Source organism: Entelurus aequoreus, linkage group LG15, assembly GCF_033978785.1.
Source record: "Entelurus aequoreus isolate RoL-2023_Sb linkage group LG15, RoL_Eaeq_v1.1, whole genome shotgun sequence".
NCBI classification, from domain to species: Eukaryota; Metazoa; Chordata; class Actinopteri; order Syngnathiformes; family Syngnathidae; genus Entelurus; species Entelurus aequoreus.
In genome coordinates this window covers 48,540,379-48,565,965 of record NC_084745.1, presented here as the reverse complement: position 1 = coordinate 48,565,965, position 25,587 = coordinate 48,540,379, and the positions used below count along the sequence as shown (strand labels likewise).

The 25,587-nt window shown below is 37.9% G+C and overlaps 1 protein-coding gene across 2 annotated transcripts in view; it reads right to left on the bottom strand.

Annotated features, from left to right (window-relative positions):
- Positions 1–25,587, bottom strand: part of LOC133630221 (matrix metalloproteinase-16-like) — a 228,238-nt gene that overhangs the window by 111,785 nt on the left and 90,866 nt on the right. The gene's annotated exons all lie outside the window — the stretch shown is intronic.

Below are 25,587 nucleotides of genomic sequence, written 5' to 3'. Positions count from 1 at the left end.
TTCCAAAATAAATGAACTCAAGTTATGGAAAAAAAATGCCAACATGGCACTGCCATATTTATTATTGAAGTCACAAAGTGCATTATTTTTTTTAACATGCCTCAAACAACAGCAGCTTGGAATTTGGGACATGCTCTCCCTGAGAGAGCATGAGGAGGTTGAGGTAGGCAGGGTTGGAGGGGGCGGGGTTTAGGGTAGGGTGTAGCGGAGGGTGTATATTGTAGCGTCCCGGAAGAGTTAGTGCTGCAAGGGGTTCTGGGTATTTGTTCTGTTGTGTTTATGTTGTGTTACGGTGCGGATGTTCTCCCGAAATGTGTTTGTCATTCTTGTTTGGTGTGGGTTCACAGTGTGGCGCATATTTGTAACAGTGTTAAAGTTGTTTATACGGTCACCCTTTAGTGTGACCTGTATGGCTGTTGACCAAGTATGCCTTGCATTCACTTGTGTGTGTGAAAAGCCGTAGATATTATGTGATTGGGCCGGCACGCAAATGCAGTGCCTTTAAGGCACGCCCCCAATATTGTTGTCTGGGTGGAAATCGGGAGAAATTCGGGAGAATTGTTGCCCCGGGAGATTTTCGGGAGGGGCACTGATATTCGGGAGTCTCCCGGGAAAATGGGGAGGGTTGGCAAGTATGACTGGGAGACGAAACTGCTCTCTGTACTTCTCCCTACGTCCGTGTACCACTCCGTACAGCTGCGTTTTAAAAAGTCATACATTTTACTTTTTGAAACCGATACCGATAATTTCCGATATTACATTTTAAAGCATTTATCGGACGATAATATCGGACTGCCGATAATATCAACATCTCTAGAAGACAACAAAAAACTTGAACATTTCGATAAAATCGCTTTATAGCCCAGGCCTATGTTGACAAGAGCACAGCACATTGGCTCTGCATCAACCTCATTGAACCTAATGGAAAAAGTGATTTCCATTTTCTCTACCCAAAGAAATATCCTAGATTTCATCATCTGCTGCAACAAAGTACATCAAAAGACTCTTGGGTTCTGCATTATTAATAATATTCTATTAGAAATGACAATGGGTGCCTGAGTTTTGTCCTAAAAAAAGAACCATCAGTTGATCAATGACAAACCCATTCCGACAGTCAATCCCTTCCTAGTCCATAAAATCCGCGACACCTCCCTGATACCGAAGTACTTGTCAAACTACTTCCATAACGTAAATGACCGCCATAACCACAACACCAGGGGGAGCTCCACAAACAAAGTTAAACCCAGATTCCGATCCAACAAAGGTCTTAACTCATTCTCCTTCTATGCCACATCAATATGGGATGCACTCCCAACAGGTGTAAAAGAAAGTGCATCTCTATCCTCCTTCAAAACCGCACTAAAAGGCCACCTCCAGGCAACTTCAACCCTAGACTAACACCCTCCCCCCACCACATCCCACCTCCCCGGATTGTAAATAATCAAATGTATATACTTGTTCTTATGCTTTCTGAGCTCACTACGTTCACTGCTCGCTGTACATATCCTACCAAGTCAGACCTACACTGTTTCAATGTCCATTTCTCAGATGATATAATTGTTGATGACTGAAGTGCTGATATCAACCATTGTAAATAATGTAAATAATTCAATGTATATACTCTGATGATGATTAACTTGTGTGATGACTGTATTATGCTGATAGTATATATTTGTACCATGAATTGATTAACGTGGACCCCGACTTAAACAAGTTGAAAAACTTATTCAGGTGTTACCATTTAGTGGTCAATTGTACGGAATATGTACTGTACTGTGCAATCTACTAATACAAGTCTCAATCAATCAATCAATTCATCAAGTTTTGAATTATTAAGAATCCTTTTGACTAAGCCAAAGGTTGGTAACATGCTTGGCATTTGTACGTCTTCTAAACCTTTTGCTAACCTTTTGTGTATGGGGAACAGGTGAATGATAAAGACCAGAAAAGTACAAATTTAAAATGAGATTTATAAGACGCCCTCAAGTGACTAATTGTGCCTTAACAGTATGAGCATGAATATTCTCATTCATCCATCATTCATGGCACTAAATCGATCACCGTGCACTGTTTAGATTGTTTAAGAAGACATAATAGTGGACTTGACTCTCACTATTATGTTAGCTCCACTATGGACTGGACTCTCACTATTATGTTAGATCCACTATGGACTGGACTCTCACTATTATGTTAGATCCACTATGGACTGGACTCTCACTATTATGTTAGATCCACTATGGACTGGACTCTCACAATATTATGTTAGATCCACTATGGACTGGACTCTCACTATTATGTTAGATCCACTATGGACTGGACTCTCACTATTATGTTAGATCCACTATGGACTGGACTCTCACACTATTATGTTAGATCCACTATGGACTGGACTCTCACTATTATGTTAGATCCACTATGAACTGGACTCTCACTATTATGTTAGATCCACTATGGACTGGACTCTCACTATTATGTTAGATCCACTATGGACTGGACTCTCACACTATTATGTTAGATCCACTATGGACTGGACTCTCACTATTATGTTAGATCCACTATGGACTGGACTCTCACAATATTATGTTGGATCCACTATGGACTGGACTCTCACTATTATGTTAGATCCACTATGGACTGGACTCTCACTATTATGTTAGATCCACTATGGACTGGACTCTCACACTATTATGTTAGATCCACTATGGACTGGACTCTCACTATTATGTTAGATCCACTATGGACTGGACTCTCACAATATTATGCTAGATCCACTATGGACTGGACTCTCACAATATTATGTTAGATCCACTATGGACTGGACTCTCACAATATTATGTTAGATCCACTATGGACTGGACTCTCACTATTATGTTGGATCCACTATGGACTGGACTCTCACAATATTATGTTAGATCGACTATGGACTGGACTCTCACTATTATGTTAGATCCACTATGGACTGGACTCTCACAATATTATGTTAGATCCACTATGGACTGGACTCTCACAATATTATGCTAGATCCACTATGGACTGGACTCTCACAATATTATGTTAGATCCACTATGGACTGGACTCTCACTATTATGTTAGATCCACTATGGACTGGACACTCACTATTATGTTAGATCCACTATGGACTGGACTCTCACACTATTATGTTAGATCCACTATGGACTGGACTCTCACTATTATGTTAGATCCACTATGGACTGGACTCTCACAATATTATGCTAGATCCACTATGGACTGGACTCTCACAATATTATGTTAGATCCACTATGGACTGGACTCTCACAATATTATGTTAGATCCACTATGGACTGGACTCTCACTATTATGTTAGATCCACTATGGACTGGACTCTCACACTATTATGTTAGATCCACTATGGACTGGACTCTCACTATTATGTTAGATCCACTATGGACTGGACTCTCACAATATTATGTTGGATCCACTATGGACTGGACTCTCACTATTATGTTAGATCCACTATGGACTGGACTCTCACTATTATGTTAGATCCACTATGGACTGGACTCTCACACTATTATGTTAGATCCACTATGGACTGGACTCTCACTATTATGTTAGATCCACTATGGACTGGACTCTCACAATATTATGCTAAATCCACTATGGACTGGACTCTCACAATATTATGTTAGATCCACTATGGACTGGACTCTCACAATATTATGTTAGATCCACTATGGACTGGACTCTCACTATTATGTTAGATCCACTATGGACTGGACTCTCACTATTATGTTGGATCCACTATGGACTGGACTCTCACAATATTATGTTAGATCGACTATGGACTGGACTCTCACTATTATGTTAGATCCACTATGGACTGGACTCTCACAATATTATGTTAGATCCACTATGGACTGGACTCTCACAATATTATGCTAGATCCACTATGGACTGGACTCTCACAATATTATGTTAGATCCACTATGGACTGGACTCTCACTATTATGTTAGATCCACTATGGACTGGACTCTCACTATTATGTTAGATCCACTATGGACTGGACTCTCACACTATTATGTTAGATCCACTATGGACTGGACTCTCACTATTATGTTAGATCCACTATGGACTGGACTCTCACAATATTATGCTAGATCCACTATGGACTGGACTCTCACAATATTATGTTAGATCTACTATGGACTGGACTCTCACAATATTATGTTAGATCCACTATGGACTGGACTCTCACTATTATGTTAGATCCACTATGGACTGGACTCTCACAATATTATGTTAGATCCACTATGGACTGGACTCTCACAATAATATGCTAGATCCACTATGGACTGGACTCTCACAATATTATGTTAGATCCACTATGGACTGGACTCTCACACTATTATGTTAGATCCACTATGGACTGGACTCTCACTATTATGTTAGATCCACTATGGACTGGACTCTCACTATTATGTTAGATCCACTATGGACTGGACTCTCACACTATTATGTTAGATCCACTATGGACTGGACTCTCACTATTATGTTAGATCCACTATGGAATGGACTCTCACAATATTATGCTAGATCCACTATGGACCGGACTCTCACTATTATGTTAGATCCACTATGGACTGGACTCTCACTATTATGTTAGATCCACTATGGACTGGACTCTCACTATTATGTTAGATCCACTATGGACTGGACTCTCACAATATTATGTTAGATCCACTATGGACTGGACTCTCACAATATTATGTTAGATTCACTATGGACTGGACTCTCACTATTATGTTAGATCCACTATGGACTGGACTCTCACTATTATGTTAGATCCACTATGGACTGGACTCTCACTATTATGTTAGATCCACTATGGACTGGACTCTCACAATATTATGTTAGATCCACTATGGACTGGACTCTCACAATATTATGTTAGATCCACTATGGACTGGACTCTCACTATTATGTTAGATCCACTATGGACTGGACTCTCACAATATTATGTTAGATCCACTATGGACTGGACTCTCACAATATTATGTTAGATCCACTATGGACTGGACTCTCACTATTATGTTAGATCCACTATGGACTGGACTCTCACAATATTATGTTGGATCCACTATGGACTGGACTCTCACTATTATGTTAGATCCACTATGGACTGGACTCTCACTATTATGTTAGATCCACTATGGACTGGACTCTCACACTATTATGTTAGATCCACTATGGACTGGACTCTCACAATATTATGCTAGATCCACTATGGACTGGACTCTCACAATATTATGTTAGATCCACTATGGACTGGACTCTCACAATATTATGTTAGATCCACTATGGACTGGACTCTCACTATTATGTTAGATCCACTATGGACTGGACTCTCACTATTATGTTAGATCCACTATGGACTGGACTCTCACAATATTATGTTAGATCGACTATGGACTGGACTCTCACTATTATGTTAGATCCACTATGGACTGGACTCTCACAATATTATGTTAGATCCACTATGGACTGGACTCTCACAATATTATGCTAGATCCACTATGGACTGGACTCTCACAATATTATGTTAGATCCACTATGGACTGGACTCTCACTATTATGTTAGATCCACTATGGACTGGACTCTCACTATTATGTTAGATCCACTATGGACTGGACTCTCACACTATTATGTTAGATCCACTATGGACTGGACTCTCACTATTATGTTAGATCCACTATGGACTGGACTCTCACAATATTATGCTAGATCCACTATGGACTGGACTCTCACAATATTATGTTAGATCCACTATGAACTGGACTCTCACAATATTATGTTAGATCCACTATGGACTGGACTCTCAATATTATGTTAGATCCACTATGGACTGGACTCTCACAATATTATGTTAGATCCACTATGGACTGGACTCTCACAATAATATGCTAGATCCACTATGGACTGGACTCTCACAATATTATGTTAGATCCACTATGGACTGGACTCTCACACTATTATGTTAGATCCACTATGGACTGGACTCTCACTATTATGTTAGATCCACTATGGACTGGACTCTCACAATATTATGCTAGATCCACTATGGACTGGACTCTCACAATATTATGTTAGATCCACTATGGACTGGACTCTCACAATATTATGTTAGATCCACTATGGACTGGACTCTCACTATTATGTTAGATCCACTATGGACTGGACTCTCACTATTATGTTAGATCCACTATGGACTGGACTCTCACACTATTATGTTAGATCCACTATGGACTGGACTCTCACTATTATGTTAGATCCACTATGGAATGGACTCTCACAATATTATGCTAGATCCACTATGGACCGGACTCTCACTATTATGTTAGATCCACTATGGACTGGACTCTCACTATTATGTTAGATCCACTATGGACTGGACTCTCACTATTATGTTAGATCCACTATGGACTGGACTCTCACAATATTATGTTAGATCCACTATGGACTGGACTCTCACAATATTATGTTAGATCCACTATGGACTGGACTCTCACTATTATGTTAGATCCACTATGGACTGGACTCTCACTATTATGTTAGATCCACTATGGACTGGACTCTCACACTATTATGTTAGATCCACTATGGACTGGACTCTCACTATTATGTTAGATCCACTATGGAATGGACTCTCACAATATTATGCTAGATCCACTATGGACCGGACTCTCACTATTATGTTAGATCCACTATGGACTGGACTCTCACTATTATGTTAGATCCACTATGGACTGGACTCTCTCACTATTATGTTAGATCCACTATGGACTGGACTCTCACTATTATGTTAGATCCACTATGGACTGGACTCTCACAATATTATGTTAGATCCACTATGGACTGGACTCTCACTATTATGTTAGATCCACTATGGACTGGACTCTCACTATTATGTTAGATCCACTATGGACTGGACTCTCACTATTATGTTAGATCCACTATGGACTGGACTCTCACAATAATATGCTAGATCCACTATGGACTGGACTCTCACAATAATATGCTAGATCCACTATGGACTGGACTCTCACAATATTATGTTAGATCCACTATGGACTGGACTCTCACTATTATGTTAGATCCACTATGGACTGGACTCACACTATTATGTTAGATCCACTATGGACTGGACTCTCACTATTATGTTAGATCCACTATGGACTGGACTCTCACTATCATGTTAGATCCACCATGGACTGGACTCTTACTATTATGTTAGATCCACTATGGACTGGACTCTCACACTATTATGTTATATCCACTATGGACTGGACTCTCACAATATTATGTTAGATCCACTATGGACTGGACTCTCACTATTATGTTAGATCCACTATGGACTGGACTCTCACAATATTATGTTAGATCCACTATGGACTGGACTCTCACAATAATATGCTAGATCCACTATGGACTGGACTCTCACAATATTATGTTAGATCCACTATGAACTGGACTCTCATTATTATGTTAGATCCACTATGGACTGGACTCTCACAATATTATGCTGGATCCACTATGGACTGGACTCTCACAATTATGTTAGATCCACTATGAACTGGACTTTCACAATATTATGCTAGACCCACTCGACGTCCATTGCATCCGGTCTCCCCTAGGAGGGTGTGGGGGGTCACCCACATCTGCGGTCCTCTCCAAGGTTTCTCATAGTCATTCACATCGACGTCCCACTGGGCTGTGAGTTTTTCCCTGCCCTTATGCGGGATCTGAACCGAGGATGTCGTTGTGGCTTGTGCAGCCCTTTGAGACACTTGTGATTTAGGGCTATATAAATAAACATTGATTGATTGATTGATCGGTAAGCACAACCAGAATTATTCGGTACATTAGGCGCACCGGGTTATATTTTTGAGAAAATGAAAGGATTTTAAGTGCGCCTTATAGTCCGAAAAATACGGTACTAATGAAGCCTTTTAGAATGAAAGGAATACGTATGACCTATGATTGGTTGCATTCTTTTGCTGCCAAGATACTTTTTTTCCCAAGAAAATCCAATCAGTATCACTATAACTGATTGGATACGTCGTATCTATTTCTGCCTGATTTTTTTCTCCCCAGCCACAGTCCAACAAGATGACCTTGATAATGCAAGTATGACTATTTGTTTACAAACACTGGCGTGCAGCAATAGAAACCAGTTCACTTCCAGCTGGAGTGGTTGGAGCTTATCAAGATCCTACATACCAGATCAAAAAACCACCTGGCCAGGTTTTTTTCCTTCAATATATCTGCTGTATTGCGCCACTGCCATACTTCATTTTGTTATTCTAGGAGACTGCGACTCTTGCCTTTCATGTATTGATTAATCCCATCAAGCAGACTGGGAAAGTAATGCAGTTGTAGGAGTTCTAGGACCACTTGTCAGTGCTGTGGGATGTCCTACTCTCAATGGAGATAATGTTCTATCACCCACCTCCTTACATTAAATCTCGAGTGCTAGTATTTTCTATCATGGCTGAAATAATGTTAGCGACTATCACATACAATGTGTGGATGTGAGCCCTAAATAGAACATGAGGTTGAAAGCAGGATTTACAGTATGAGCCGAGAACAGAGCAGATCTCCTTTGCAACTCGTGCCGCTCCTAATTTAAAAGCATCAGAGAAAAAAATGTTGGAAGAGCAGTCATGAGACCAGTCTCGTGTCTCTTTGGATTTGAGTTTGTTTTTTTCCCCCAGTGTTCCAGCTTTCGCTGGAAGAAGACACAAATCATTCTTGAGCACAGGATGTTGTTACAAACCACATTGCAGATAAGGGATGCAAAGATTCTAAATTATAGATTATAATGTGGGTAGTAATCACAGTTTGATGATTATTACGCATTGATTCATTTTACAACAAAAGCAAATATTAATTCAGAGACATATTCCTTAGAGATTTGGATTTGTTACTTAATATTGTCAACATAACGGTAATCAAAGTAAAAACTAACAACTATAAACTAAAAGTATTACTGATAATAAATACAGGAATTAATGTATGTAATGTTAGGGGAAGACTAAGATGAACTTTATTCATCTTTCATTTGGGAATGTCGTCTATCGTTCACAATCAATATGAGGGACAAGAACACATTTATTTTTTGATTTTTTTAGGATTTTAAAGATGATAAAAAAAGATGCAGTTCATGGGAGTCACCGTTGTAGCCTTCAAAGCCCTCCAAAACAACTTCAAAACCCTCCATCAACGTTTTATATGTACACTGCAAGTATATACAGGTATATCATGTAGTAACAGACACCTTCACAACAATATGTAATATGTACAATATACACACTGCAAGTATATATGTAATGTAGTAACAGACACCTTCATAACAATATGTAGTATGTACAATATACACACTGCAAGTATATATATAATGTAGTAACAGACACCTTCATAACAATATGTAATATGTACAATATACACACTGCAAGTATATATATAATGTAGTAACAGACACCTTCATACCAATATGTAATATGTACAATATACACACTGCAAGTATATATATAATGTAGAAACAGACACCTTCATAACAATATGTAATATGTACAATATACACACTGCAAGTATATATATATAATGTAGTAACAGACACCTTCATAACAATATGTAATATGTACAATATACACACTGCAAGTATATATGTAATGTAGTAACAGACACCTTCATAACAATATGTAGTATGTACAATATACACACTGCAAGTATATATATAATGTAGTAACAGACACCTTCATAACAATATGTAATATGTACAATATACACACTGCAAGTATATATATAATGTAGTAACAGACACCTTCATACCAATATGTAATATGTACAATATACACACTGCAAGTATATATATAATGTAGAAACAGACACCTTCATAACAATATGTAATATGTACAATATACACACTGCAAGTATATATATATAATGTAGTAACAGACACCTTCAAAACAATATGTGATATGTACAATATACACACTGTAATTATATACATAATGCAGTAACAGACACCTTCATAACAATATGTAATATGTACAATATACACACTGCAAGTATATATATAATGTAGTAACAGACACCTTCATAACAATATGTAATATGTTTTATATACACAATGCAAGTATATATATATAATGTAGTAACAGACACCTTCATAACAATATGTAATATGTACAATATACACACTGCAAGTATATATGTAATGTAGTAACAGACACCTTCATACCAATATGTAATATGTACAATATACACACTGCAAGTATATATATAATGTAGTAACAGACACCTTCATAACAATATGTATAATGTACAATATACACACTGCAAGTATTTATATAAAGTAGTAACAGACACCTTCATAACAATATGTATTATGTACAATATACACACTGCAAGTATACAGTATATATAATGTAGTTACAGACACCTTCATAACAATATGTAATATGTACAATATACACACTGCAAGTATATATATAATGTAGTAACAGACACCTTCATAACAATATGTATAATGTACAATATACACCAGACCTGGGCATTGTACGGCCCGCGGGCCGCATCCGGCCCTTTGCGCATCCCTGTCCGGCCCGCGTGAGGCCAATCATAAATTACAAAATAAATTTAATAAAGTATCTATGTCGAGTGTGCAATACAACGGTGCTGCTTTTGTTTTGAAAAGCGTTATTTGTATTACTTCCGTGTGGACGTATGCGCGTGTGCGATTGTGAGTGAATTGAACGGCGCAATTACAAATTACAAAATAAAGTTTAAAAAACATCTATGTCGTGCGCGCAATACAACTGTGCTGCTTTTATTTTGAAATGTGTTATTTATGCCGTATGTCCGGGGGGAACCTGTGAGTGAAGGTGCATAGAGACAAGTGATGAGACGCTAAAAAAAGAAAAGTTGATGAGGAATGGCGTGTTTCCAACAAGAGATGGACTGCCAAGTATTTCTTTACATAAATTAATGGTAAAGCCGTGTGCTTAATGTGTGGTACACAGGTTGCTGTGTTTAAATATCATTTTAATCGCCACTACACGAAGAAACACGAGGGAAAATACCGGAATGTGTCTGATGAAGCGCGCGCAAGGGAGGCTGATGCGTTGATGGTAAAACTGCAAACCCAACAAGGACTTTGTGCCATATTTCACACCCCCAGAGATGCAGCCGTCAGGACAAGTTTCGTCATTTCTCACAAAAGCGCCAGAAAAAGTAAGGCTTTTTCTGACGGAGAGTTTATTAAGGAGTGCTTATTGGACTTTGTTGCGCTGATAATGCCCGGAGACATGGACTGTTTTTCGCTAACTTTGGATGAGAGCTCTGATGCAGTCAATTAAAGAGACAACCACAGGTAATGACTTGTTCACAGAGGTAAATGCGTGTTGGGACACGCTGGCAGGTGTGACAATCCAATCCACTTTATTTATATAGCACATTTAAACAACAAAATGTTTCCAAAGTGCTGCACAACAATATTACAAACAATATTCAAATATTATCCTTAGCTCCACCAATGACTGAATAAAAAAAAACAATAATTACATATAAAACCAATATAAAAAACAATATAAAATAAATATGATTAAAAACTATTTTTAACAACAGATGGTTGTCCAAATCTGATGGGGAAAAATGTTGGATAATGCAGGATAAAGTGACCATCAAAAGCAATCTGCTTTTGTATAAAGTTAAGTTAGGTTAAATTAAATTATTATTATTATTAATTATTATTATTATTATCATCATTATTATTTATCTTACGGTATATCAAAAATAATATTGAGCAAAATGTAATTGAAATATTGTCGTGTGGCCCTCCAGCAGTGCTCGGGTTGCTTATGCGGCCCCCGGTGAAAATTAATTGCCCACCCCTGATATACACACTGCAAGTATTTATATAATGTAGTAACAGACACCTTCATAACAATATGTATTATGTACAATATACACACTGCAAGTATTTATATAATGTAGTACAGACACCTTCATAACAATATGTAATATGTACAATATACACACTGCAAGTATATATATAATGTAGTTACAGACACCTTCATAACAATATGTAATATGTACAATATACACACTGCAAGTATATATATAATGTAGTAACAGACACCTTCAAAACAATATGTAATATGTACAATATACACCCTGCAAGTATATATATAATGTAGTAACAGACACCTTCATAACAATATGTATAATGTACAATATACACACTGCAAGTATTTATATAATGTAGTACAGACACCTTCATAACAATATGTAATATGTACAATATACACACTGCAAGTATATATATAATGTAGTTACAGACACCTTCATAACAATATGTAATATGTACAATATACACACTGCAAGTATATATATAATGTAGTAACAGACACCTTCAAAACAATATGTAATATGTTCAATATTTACCATATTTTAGTCATTTTATACACGGCCGGATATAATTTGTCGGCGCATTTATTGTATTTCTGTTTCCATAACAGCACACGTCTGACTTCTGGCAAAAAATGGGTTCCTACTTCCGGAATCAAACGCTAGTGTGTTTTCTAATCATGGCAGACTTGGTACCAGACAACGAAGACAACTATTTTTGGACAAATGAGGATTCACAACCTTATCTTTTTGAAGCTGAATATACAGAGGATGAACTACCGCTTCTAGAAGACGCTGAAACGTCGGAGAAGACGGAAGCCGAGAGAGTGCGACATGGTCACGCTGCAAATCTGGAACTTTGAGCCAAGCTATGCCGAATTAATGGATTGCTTACCCAAAATCAACTGGAAACCTCCCCGGCCAGCTGGGCCAAACGGAAAACTGCACGGCTAGTGTGACCCCTTAAATCGCATCGACTTCTAAATATTGACTTCCGCTGGTGAATGCGTCTTTCCCCGCCCAAAGCTGACGAAAAAGTTACATTTGAAAAGATCAGATTCTAATCGGATCTGGACTACCTCCTGATGTGGCCTGAATTTGATGCCAAAAAAATGAGATTTTAAGCACTTTGGAGCATTTAGACTATAATATATCAGATCACATCTGTGTCACCTGAGGGCAAAAAAATCAGATTTGGTGCGCAGTAGGGTTGTACGGTATACCGGTATTGGTATAGTACCGCAATACTAATGAATCATGTTCGGTACTATACCACCTCTAAAAAGTATCGGTCCCCCGCCACCTCGTCGTCGTCACGTCGTGACATTGCTAGTTTTACGAGCAGAGGAGCATGTTCGGCAGCGCACAATCACAGAGTACTTACAAGCAGACACAGTGTTTAGACAGAAAAGGGAGAACGGACGCATTTTGGCTTAAAAACTAATGCTAAAGGTGAAGTTATAACACTGAAACGCCCTCAGGAAGAGGTGCTTTAAGACATGGCTAGCTCGCTAGCAGCTAACGTCCATCCGCAGTCTGCAGTGTTTTAGCTACTTCTAAATCACTAATCCTCGCCTCCATGGTGACAAATTAAGTAAGCTTCTTACAAGTATCATTATCACTGCAGGACGAGGAATAGCTAAACATGCTTCAATACACACCGTAGGAGGATACAATAGCTCACCAGCGTCACAATGTAAACAAATGCCATGGGTGGATAATAATAATAATAATAATAATGGATTAGATTTATATAGCGCTTTTCTAGACACTCAAAGCGCTTCACAGAGAAGTGAGAACCCATCATTCATTCACACCTGGTGGTGGTAAGCTACTTTCGTAGCCACAGCTGCCCTGGGGTAGACTGACGGATCTACACCTGACATCCACTGTAATGATACCAAGTACAGGAGCGTATCTAGTCGATACTACTATGATTAAGTCGACATTTTTTAATACGTTCCCGGATTTAAATTATGACCATTGTATGATCCTGTAACTACTTGGTATCAGATCGATACCTAAATTTGTGGTATCATCCAAAACTAATGTAAAGTATCAAACAACAGAAGAATAAGTGATTATTACATTTTAACAGAAGTGAAACAGAAAATAAGCAGATATTAACAGTAAATGAACAAGTAGATTAATCAATCATTTTCTACCACTTGTCCTTAATAATGTAGACACAATAATAGGTGTATAAATGACACAATATGTTACTGCATATGTCAGCAGCTAAATTAGGAGCCTTTGTTTGCTTACTTACTAATAAAAGACAAGTTGTCTCGTATGTTCACTATTTTATTTAAAGACTAAATTGCAATGAGAAACATATGTTTAATCTACCGTAAGATCGTTTGTTAAAATAAAGCGAATAATGCCATTTGTGCGGTCCCCTTTATTTAGAAAAGTATCGAAATACATTTTGGTACCGGTACCAAAGTATTGGTATCGGGACAACACTAGTGTGCAGTATAAACGGGGCCAATATATCTTGCATTTACTTTGGCGTGTAAAGCTGCACCTTAGTGGACGTTTAAGACCCTTTAGCTGCAACTTGCTTCTGGCAGGTTGTGTAAATGGGTGAGCCGTCATCTTCAATGATTCCTTGGTGTTTTTTAGATAACCGACTTCAGCTTTTTTTGGGGGTGGGAACAGATCACCGCAGTCAGCAAACTAGCGTGTCTCTCGATAGGTGCATATGAGAGCTTCCATCACTGGGGTAACAACCTTTTTAACCATTGCGTTATGTTCATATTGTTGTTACTCAGCCAGCGTTTGTGGGTCTGATGGACCCCTTGCAATTTGTGGCTTTTAATGCCTCACAATCAAACACTTTTATGTTAAAATACTGAACAGATGTTTATTGGAATAAGGTAAACATCTGTTCAGTATTTTATCATAAAAGTGTTTGATTAACAACAATATGAACGTTGCACGGAAAATTTGTCTGCCAGTTTCCGCATCCCACAGGGATTCTTCTTTTGTGTTTCTGCACCTGCGGTTTCCACACAAGGTTGCAACATTGTTTGTCAACACTGTCTGCTCTCATTTTCTCGCACATTTGACCCTCTGATGTTCTGTGTACCTACACTCTGTCCTCCTCCTGTCTAGGCTTGCTGTGTGCGTGTGTGTGTGTGTGTGTGTGTGTGTGTGTGTGTGTGTGTGTGTGTGTGTGTGGGTGGGTGTGTGTGTGTGTGTGTGTACACAGAATATCAATTTCCACACTTCTATTAATGTCCAGTGGACCCGGACATCTTATATGTAATATAAATGTGTAGGGGGGTGTATGGTGTGTGGTCATTAAATATGTATTCTGATATATGCTCGTCACAGAAAATGAGCCAAAGTCAGTGAGTCTCAGTTAGAAAAATTAATTAATTGCATCATTTTTCTTTTAATAAAAATGAAAACAGGTCCCACAGACCCGAACACCACACAAGGGTTAATCATCCTAATAGTAAAACGTGTTCATCCCTATTGCAGATCATTTCTCTCCTTATCCTTACGCTGATAAAAGCCAATTACACCCCATTGCTCTTGAATTGCCACTAAATAATCTTACCAAGAACCATATTCTGCAGTGTGTGATGCAAATGAGCTTTTCGCTGAATGATACTTTTGAGTAATCCCCAACTCTTACATGACAGAGTTGCTGGGTAAAACCATGCGTGCGGACAGTACATGGGAGACCAATTATCGATGCGGTTGCTTAGCAACATGTATGGATGTGTTTATCTGCATGCAGACAGGAGATTAATCCCCAGTGTTCATTTGCAGCTTCATCATCCAAAACAACAACAAGTGCAAGATCCACGGTGCGATGCCACCAACAGCAGTCACCGCGACAACTGATCCTTCTTCGAAACGATACGAGGGATTAGATATGACTGACTGGGGCAGCTTACTAGACAGAGTCTGTGTGTGTGTGTGTGTGTGTGTGTGTGTGTGTGTGTGTGTGTGTGTGTGTGTGTGTGTGTGTGTGTGTGTGTGTGTGTGTGTGTGTGTGTGTGTGTGTGTGTGTGTGTGTGTGTGTGTGTGTGTGTGTTTGTGTAGTGTGAGAAGTAAAATAACAAAGTGCCACCTTTTCAGCCCAGGATATTTTTTTCCCCCCTGCACAGTGCATGGGGCCTACTGAAAGCCACTACTACCGACCACGCAGTCTGATAGTTTATATATCAATGATGAAATCTTAACATTGCAACACATGCCAATACGGCCGGGTTAACTTATAAAGTGCAATTTTAAATTTCCCGCGAAACTTCCGGTTGAAAACGTCTATGTATGATGACGTATGCGCGTGACGTCAATGGTTGAAACGGAAGTATTCGGACCCCATTGAATCCAATACAAAAAGCTCTGTTTTCATCTCAAAATTCCACAGTATTCTGGACATCTGTGTTGGTGAATCTTTTGCAATTTGTTTAATGAACAATGGAGACTGCAAAGAAGAAAGTTTTAGGTGGGATCGGTGTATTAGCGACTGGCTGCAGCAACACAACCAGGAGGACTTTGACTTGGATAGCAGACACGCTATCCGACGCTAGCCGCCGACCGCATCGATGATCGGGTGAAGTCCTTCGTCGCACCGTCGATCGCTGGAACGCAGGTGAGCACGGGTGTTGATGAGCAGATGAGGGCTGGCTGGCGTAGGTGGATAGCTAATGTTTTATCATAGCTCTGTGAGGTCCGGTTGCTAAGTTAGCTTCAATGGCGTCGTTAGCAACAGCATTGTTAACCTTCGCCAGGCTGGAAAGCATTAACCGTGTAGTTACATGTCCATGGTTTAATAGTATTGTTGATCTTCTGTCTATCCTTCCAGTCAGGGATTTATTTATTTTGTTTCTATCTGCATTTGAGCCTGATGCTATCACGTTAGCTCAGTTGCTAAAGAGCTTCGCCGATGTATTGTCGTGGAGATAAAAGTCACTGTAAATATACATTTCGCGTTCTCGACTCTCATTTTCAAGAGGATATAGTATCCGAGGTGGTTTAAAATACAAATCGGTGATCCACAATAGAAAAAGGAGAGAGTGTGGAATCCAATGAGCCAGCTTGTACCTAAGTTACGGTCAGAGCGAAAAAAGATATGTCTTGCACTGCATTCTAGTCCTTCACTCTAACGTTCCTCATCCACGAATCTTTCATCCTCGCTCAAATTAATGGGGTAATCGTCGCTTATTCGGTCCGAATCGCTCTCGCTGCATTGAAAACAATAGGAAAATGTGAGGAGCCTTTCAACTGTTGACGTCACGGCAAGGCTTTTTTTTATCAGCGACCAAAAGTTGCAACTTTATCGTCAATGTTCTCAACTAAATCCTTTCAGCAAAAATATGGCAATATCGCGAAATGATCAAGTATGACACATAGAATGGATCTGCTATCCCCGTTTAAATAAAAAAAATTCATTTCAGTAGGCCTTTAAGAAAAATACAATTATTAGTAAGTACTAAAAACTAAACTGTGGATAAATGTACCCAGATAAGCCGTGTAGCAGGTAAAACACACATCTGTTAAAGATAAAACACAAATTGTAGGAATTTGTTACCAAATTCAGTCATTTTACTTGCATTAGTTGAAATTAGATGGGCGGTTTATAACGGGGGCCAATAATCTACTCGCTGCTTTGCTGCCAAGGAAGCACATAACAATATCAAGTATTGCATTGCCACAGCATTTGTGACCCTGAGAACTATGAAAATGTTCAACGATGCTCAGAACTAAATTGAAGCTCCATGTCAAACAGAAATACAGGCTCACTCCACCACGGCAAGACCGCCAGATTAGTCAACGCGCGTGTTCATTTTTTGGCAAGGAAGCCAGAAGCAAAGTGTGTAATAAGTCAGCATGCATTATGGGATGGATTTAAACAAGTGCGGGCCGCAGAAGGGCTATAGTGATATTGCACTGGAGTGGAGAGGGGATCTGCATGATGATTTGAAGGCACTGAATCACAGCCTTCAATGACAGATGCTTCCCCTTGCCCCAAGGCAGCACATGAAGGCCATGGCCGCACTTCATGTGGTTTACCGGCACTTTTTTAAAATTGTCTTCCATCCTAGGAGTGGATCAAGATTATTGAAAACACTACCATCGTTACTCAACCTCAACCTGAGGAAAGAATTTCAGCTAACTCCATCAAACTCTATATTGCAAAACTTTTCCTACCTATTTTTGTGTGTTTGGGAGCTGCATGACTCCTGAATGGAGATGTCCGGTAATATCGGATTGCCGATATTATTGGCCGATAAATGCTTTAAAATGTAATATCGGAAATTATTGGTATCGGTTTCAAAAAGTAAAACTTATGACTTTTTAAAACGCCGCTGTACGGAGTGGTACACGGACGTAGGGAGAAGTACAGAGCAGTTGCGTCTCCCAGTCATACTTGCCAACCCTCCCCATTTTCCCGGGAGACTCCCGAATATCAGTGCCCCTCCCGAAAATCTCCCGGGGCAACAATTCTCCCGAATTTCTCACGATTTCCACCCAAACAACAATATTGGGGGAGTGCCTTAAAGGCTTTGCCTTTGCATTCCGGCCCAATCACATAATATCTATGCCTTTTCACCCACACAAGTGAATGCAAGGCATACTTGGTCAACAGCCATACAGGTCACAGAGGGTGGCCGTATAAACAACTTTAACACTGTTATAAATATGCGCCACACTGTGAACCCACACCAAACAAGAATGACAAACACATTTCGGGAGAACATCCGCACCGTAACACAACAGAACAAATACCCAGAACCCCTTGCAGCATTAACTCCCCCCCGCCCCCCAACCCCGCCCACCTCAATCTCCTCATGCTCTCTCAGGGAGAGCATGTCCCAAATTCCAAGCTGCTGTTTTGAGGCATGTTTAAAAAAAATAATGCACTTTGTGACTTCAATAATAAATATGGTAGTGCCATGTTGGCATTTTTTTCCATTACTTGAGTTGATTTTTTTTGGAAAACCTTGTTACATTGTTTAATGCATCCAGCGGGGCATAACAACAAAATTAGGCATAATAATGTGTTAATTCCACGACTGTATATATCGTATCGATTGATAACGGAATCGGTAATTAAGAGTTGGACAATATCGGAATATCGGCAAAAAAGCCATTATTGGACATCTCTAGTCCTGAACATTTGAAATCAAACCATGGAGGCATGAAGGAGATATTTATAAAACAATCTCGCCTTCCTTCATACTTCCTCCTAACGACCTGTTTGGAATTTGTGACATCAGCAGATATCTCTAGCAGAGTTTCCACTTTATGCAATTGAATGAATTTTTATTTCCGCCACACTTTGAAAATAAGGTTGTTTTTTTTTACTTGAAAACTAATTAAAGTAATATAATATATTGTAGCCCCCAGAAGAAAAATCACACAAAGTCTGACGCTATTTTTAACTTTTAATGCCAATCTTATGATAACAAACGGCACAATTCCAACAGGTTTTACCTCCAGTGTAAACACTTCGCCGGACACAAAACAACACTTCCTCATTTTCCTTTTAGGCACGGATGGTGTGTTTGCAAACATGGGAACAACTGACATCAAATCCAAAGCACACTGACATAAAACATTAACATTAGCACTACCGAAACTGGATGTAAAGAAAACACACGTCATTGTCTGGAGTGTTGTCAGCATGTCTGTGATGTGGATGCGATTTATATATATATATATATATATATATATATCTATATATATATATAGATATATATATACATATATATATCTATATATATATATATATATATATATATATATATATATATATATATATCCCAGATATACTCCAGCCATCCACAAAATGTGCATGTATTAAGAAGATAGAAAGTCCAACTAGAGCAACAGCGCCAGGGACATCGAGGGACAGAAGTAGAGTCTCTAAACATGACTACAATTTATAATAACACCAGAAGATGATAGATTTGTTGCTAATTGTTTTTAATTAAATTTATCTCAACAAAAGTACATTGTAAAAAAAAGTAGAAACAATTTAAAATTGGGCAAAAAGAACAACAATATCTGTTAATATGTTTAAAACCAGTCTGTTATTATGAATTAGAAAGTATACATTTTTGGAGCTTTTTTAGAGAAAATCACATCATTGTAGTAAATTATGCAAATTACTCGACGATGTCATGGTGACCACGCCCATAGCCACGCCCCCACCTTCACAGGTATCTTGGCAGTTTATGGGAAAGCCTGTCTATATATGGTACGAGATTTACCTGAAGAGCTTTGCGCGAGTGCGTCTTTATAGTTAATAAGTCCCGCATTTTTCTCTATTCTCTTGTTGTGGGGCAGACTGACTCGTACATGCACGTGCACCCTCCGCTGTTGCACCTTCTAACCTAAAGGAGCGTAAAGTGTGAACTAGGGTTGTCCCGATACCAATACTTTGGTACCGGTACCAAAATGTATTTCAATATTTTGATACTTTTCTAAATAAAGGGGACCACAAAAAACAGCATTATTGGCTTCATTTTAACAAAAAATCTTATGGTACATTAAACATATGTTTCTTATTGCAATTTAGTCCTTAAATAAAATAGTGAACATACAAGACAACTTTTCTTTTAGTAGTAAGTAAACAAGCAAAGGCTCCTAATTTAGCTGCTGATGTATGCAGTAACATATTGTGTCATTTATCATTCCATTATTTTGTCAAAATTATAAAGGACAAGCTGTAAAAATGAATTATTAATCTACTTGTACATTTACTGTTCATATCTGCTTACTTTCTCTTTTAACATGTTCTATCGACACTTCTGTTAAAATGCAATAATCACTTATTCTTCTGTTGTTTGGATACTTTACATTAGTTTTGGATGATACCACAAATTTGGGTATCGATACGATACCAAGTAGTAACAGAATCATACATTGGTCATGATTGAAGTCCTCATGTGTCCAGGGACGTATTTCCTGAGTTTATAAACATAATTAAAAAAATATCGATGTAATCATATCGACTAGATATGCTCCTGTACTTGGTATCCTTACAGTGGATGTCAGGTGTAGATCCACCCTTGGCGTTATTTTTTTACATTGTAAACTACGGTGTGTAGTGAAGCATGTTTAGCTATTCCTCGTCCTGCAGGGATGATACTTGTAAGAAACTTACTTTATTAGAGGATTAGTGATTTAGAAGTAGCAACACTGCAGTTTGCGGACGGACGTCAGCAGCTAGCTAGCTAGAGATGTCTTAAAGCACCTCTTCCTGAGGGCGTTTCAGTGTTATAACTTCACCTTTATCTTTCGTTTTTAAGCCAAAATGCGTCCGTTCTCCCTTTTCTGTCTGCACACTGTGTCTGCTTGTAAGTACTCCGTGATTGTGCGCTGCCGGACATGCTCCTCTGCTCATAAAACTACCAGAGGGACCGGTACTTTTTAAAGGCGGCATAGTACCGAATATGATTCATTAGTATCGCGGTACTATAGTAGTACTGGTACAAACCTAGTGTGAATGTATGTAGAAATGTAGGAACAAATCTAAATATGACCCCTTTCAATATAACTGTTATCTAAGCCTAAGAAAAAGTCAAGAGTTCTGTTACGGACAGAAACTTGCTTGCTTTTTCTGCAATGGCACTGTGCTCCACAGCTCCCACTCATCTCCTGCGCGCGCTTCCTGCCCATTTCCTCTTCAAATATTTTCTTTACTCCTTGCCGCTTCCTCACTCGCTCCCTTACCACCTATCTCTCTGGTGAGCTCCTGAATCTCCCAATATTTGTCGAGAGATACACTGCCAATCTCCTGTTATCATTTTGTTCTGCTTTTTAATCTCGTCGCCTTTTAGTTCTCATTTGTCTTTGTCTTTCTGCAGCAGTGCACGTGCAACTTACAAACGTGTGTCCCTGCGTGTGTGTTGTTACTTATTAAAGTAGGTTTTTACGTCCAATGTTTGGACGTAAAAACGTTTTAGTTAAAGTAGGTTTTATAAAGTAGAAATAGTCAAATAACCTACTTATCAAAGTAGGTTTTTACGTCCAAACATTGGACGTAAAAACTTTTTAGCCGGGGTTAAAGTAGGTTTTATAAAGTAGAAAATTAAAAAAAACCTACTTATTAAAGTAGGTTTTTACGTCCAATGTTTGAACGTAAAAAACGTTTTAGTTAAAGTAGGTTTTATAAAGTAGAAATACTTATTAATGTAGGTTTTTACGTCCAATGTTTGGATGTAGAAACGTTTTAGTTAAAGTAGGTTTTATAAAGTAGAAATAGTCAAATAACCTACTTATTAAAGTAGCTTTTTACGTCCAAACATTGGACGTAAAAAACGTTTTAGCCGGGGTTAAAGTAGGTTTTATAAAGTAGAAATTTTAAAATAACCTACTTATTAAAGTAGGTTTTTACGTCCAATGTTTGAACGTAAAAAACGTTTTAGCCGGGGTTAAAGTAGGTTTTATAACCTACTTATTAAAGTAGGTTTTTACGTCTAATGTTTGGATGTAAAAACGTTTTAGCCGGGGTTAAAGTAGGTTTTATAAAGTAGAAATAGTCAAATAACCTACTTATTAAAGTAGGTTTTTACGTCCAATGTTTGGACGTAAAAACGTTTTAGCCGGGGTTAAAGTAGGTTTTATAAAGTAGAAATACTTATTAAAGTAGGTTTTTACGTCCAATGTTTGGACGTAAAAACGTTTTAGCCGGGGTTAAAATAGGTTTTATAAAGTAGAAATACTTATTAAAGTAGGTTTTTACGTCCAATGTTTGGACGTAAAAACGTTTTAGTTAAAGTAGGTTTTATAAAGTAGAAATTTTAAAATAACCTACTTATTAAAGTAGGTTTTTACGTCCAATGTTTGGATGTAAAAACGTTTTAGCCGGGGTTAAAGTAGGTTTTATAAAGTAGAAATACTTATTAAAGTAGGTTTTTACGTCCAATGTTTGGACGTAAAAACGTTTTAGCAGGTGTTAAAATAGGTTTTATAAAGTAGAAATACTTAATAAAGTAGGTTTTTACGTCCAATGTTTGGACGTAAAAACGTTTTAGCCGGGGTTAAAATAGGTTTTATAAAGTAGAAATACTTATTAAAGTAGGTTTTTACGTCCAATGTTTGGACGTAAAAACGTTTTAGTTAAAGTAGGTTTTATAAAGTAGAAATACTTATTAAAGTAGGTTTTTACGTCCAATGTTTGGATGTAAAAACGTTTTAGCCGGGGTTAAAGTAGGTTTTATAAAGTAGAAATACTTATTAAAGTAGGTTTTTACGTCCAATGTTTGGATGTAAAAGCGTTTTAGCCGGGGTTAAAGTAGGTTTTCTAAAGTAGAAATACTTATCAAAGTAGGTTTTTACGTCCATTGTTTGGACGTAAAAACGTTTTAGTTAAAGTAAGTTTTATAAAGTAGAAATAGTCAAATAAAGTAGGTTTTTACGTCCAAACATTGGACGTAAAAACTTTTTAGCCGGGGTTAAAGTAGGTTTTATAAAGTAGAAATAGTCAAATAACCTACTTATTAAAGTAGGTTTTTACGTCCAATGTTTGGACGTAAAAACTTTTTAGCCTGGGTTAAAGTAGGTTTTATAAAGTAGAAATACTTATTAAAGTAGGTTTTTACATCCAAACATTGGACGTAAAAACGTTTTAGCCGGGGTTAAAGTAGGTTTTATAACGTAGAAAGAGTAAAATAACCTACTTATTAAAGTAGGTTTTTACGTCCAATGTTTGAACGTAAAAACGTTTTAGCCGGGGTTAAAGTAGGTTTTATAAAGTAGAAATACTTATTAAAGTAGGTTTTTACGTCGAATGTTTGGACGTAAAAACATTTTAGCCGGGGTTAAAGTAGGTTTTATAAAGTAGAAATAGTCAAATAACCTACTTATTAAAGTAGGTTTTCACGTCCAAACATTGGAGGTAAAAACGTTTTAGCCGGGATTAAAGTAGGTTTTATAAAGTAGAAATTCTAATCAAGACAGAATCCATAAACAACGAAAGCGACTATTTTTTTACCAAAACAGGGTTCACAACTTTATATTTTTGAAGCTGAATATACAGAGGATGAACTGCCGCTTATAGAAGACGCCTGAAACGTTGGAGCTGACGGAAGCCGAGAGAGTGAGGTGAAAGTAAATTTGACACTTTAAATGTGGAACTTGGAGCCATGCTATTTCGACATAAATGGAGCGCTTACCAAAATAAACCGGAAAAAACGTCCCCAGCCAGCTGGATCGACTGTCCATCAAGTGGTCACACTTTAATATTGATTATGATACTACAATACATACACTGTCTGGCTAGCTGTGTACAAACAAAACATTAAACAATACTTTACAGATACTGTAATATGATTGTTCATGTTTTTCAGTCAGTATAAATTGGTGTCCTATCTAAGTGTTGTGCATTACAAACTCAAACGCGTTTCGTGGTGTCGTAAAAGCTAGCTTATCTCTTTCCGAAGCTAGCTTTTATGGCTAATACCGAAGCACGCTAATGTCGCTAGAAAAATATTTCCTCAGTGTTCGCTCCAACAATAACAATGTCGCTACAGTTTGGTTCTTATACAGGTTACGGAACGTGAATGAAGTATTGTTGACAGTTTTTGAATACGTTTTCAAAGCGATTTAGAGGTAGAACTGATTGCTCCCATTAGCTGCAATGCTAACCACCAAGAACGAGCTGATTTTTAGATGTTTGAATGCAAAAAAACAACAAAAAAACCTTGTGGCTTCTTGTCTCTCATAAGGATTGTGAACGATAAGCAAAATTCCAATAATGTGCAGTTGCCCTTTAAGGAGTGCTGCAAACATCCCCTTTTCAGGGCCTTAAGAGACAATTTTAAATTGAACTTTATCTTACTATGCTTGCCCTGCACCATGGGAAGCTCATATGACTGGCACTGATTCACCATCCTCTCACAATCCTTGAAGAACATGCACAACAAATCAATAAACACCAACAAAGTCGAAACTTCTTATGTACAGCTTAGTTTTAGTGCGAAACATAAGGGGGCAAGAGAGGAGGGAAAGTGGATATTATTTCTACAAATGGGTCATCAAAACAATTATTTACTTTCATGCTTAGTAAGGTATCGGCATTAAAGACTCAATCTGACCCAGTTTTCATCAAAAATAGAAGAGATTTCTAAGTAGGTTTGGAGTGTTATGTCTTTTTTCCGAACATTGCTGTTTTTTTTCCCACGCTTTTAACCCTGCGCTCTACACAATGTTACAGCTAATTGATGTATTTTGTAAGAATTAGCCTCGTCAGATCGAATGGTGGAACAGTGAAATTGTTCACAACAAAAATAAAAACACTCACGCGATCATTCATTCAGCCATTTGGCGCGTTATGGACTCACCGTCGTCATGAATAATACACAACGCCATGCACAACACGCAGTGTTTCTTGTGTCGAATAAAATTGTTGTTAATTAAATGCAAGAAATTTACGATTATGGCAAAAATAATAATCACGATTATTTTTGATTGATATTGTAATCACGATTAATTACCCGATTATACATTGTACCACCAAAACTCAATTGTAAATATAGTAAAAAAAAAACGGATACAAATTAGTAACAAATACATCACAACAAGTAAAATGATAATACAATACATTTATATAACAATAGCAATCGATAATTAGGCAAAAATAATAATCACAACTATTTTTGATTGA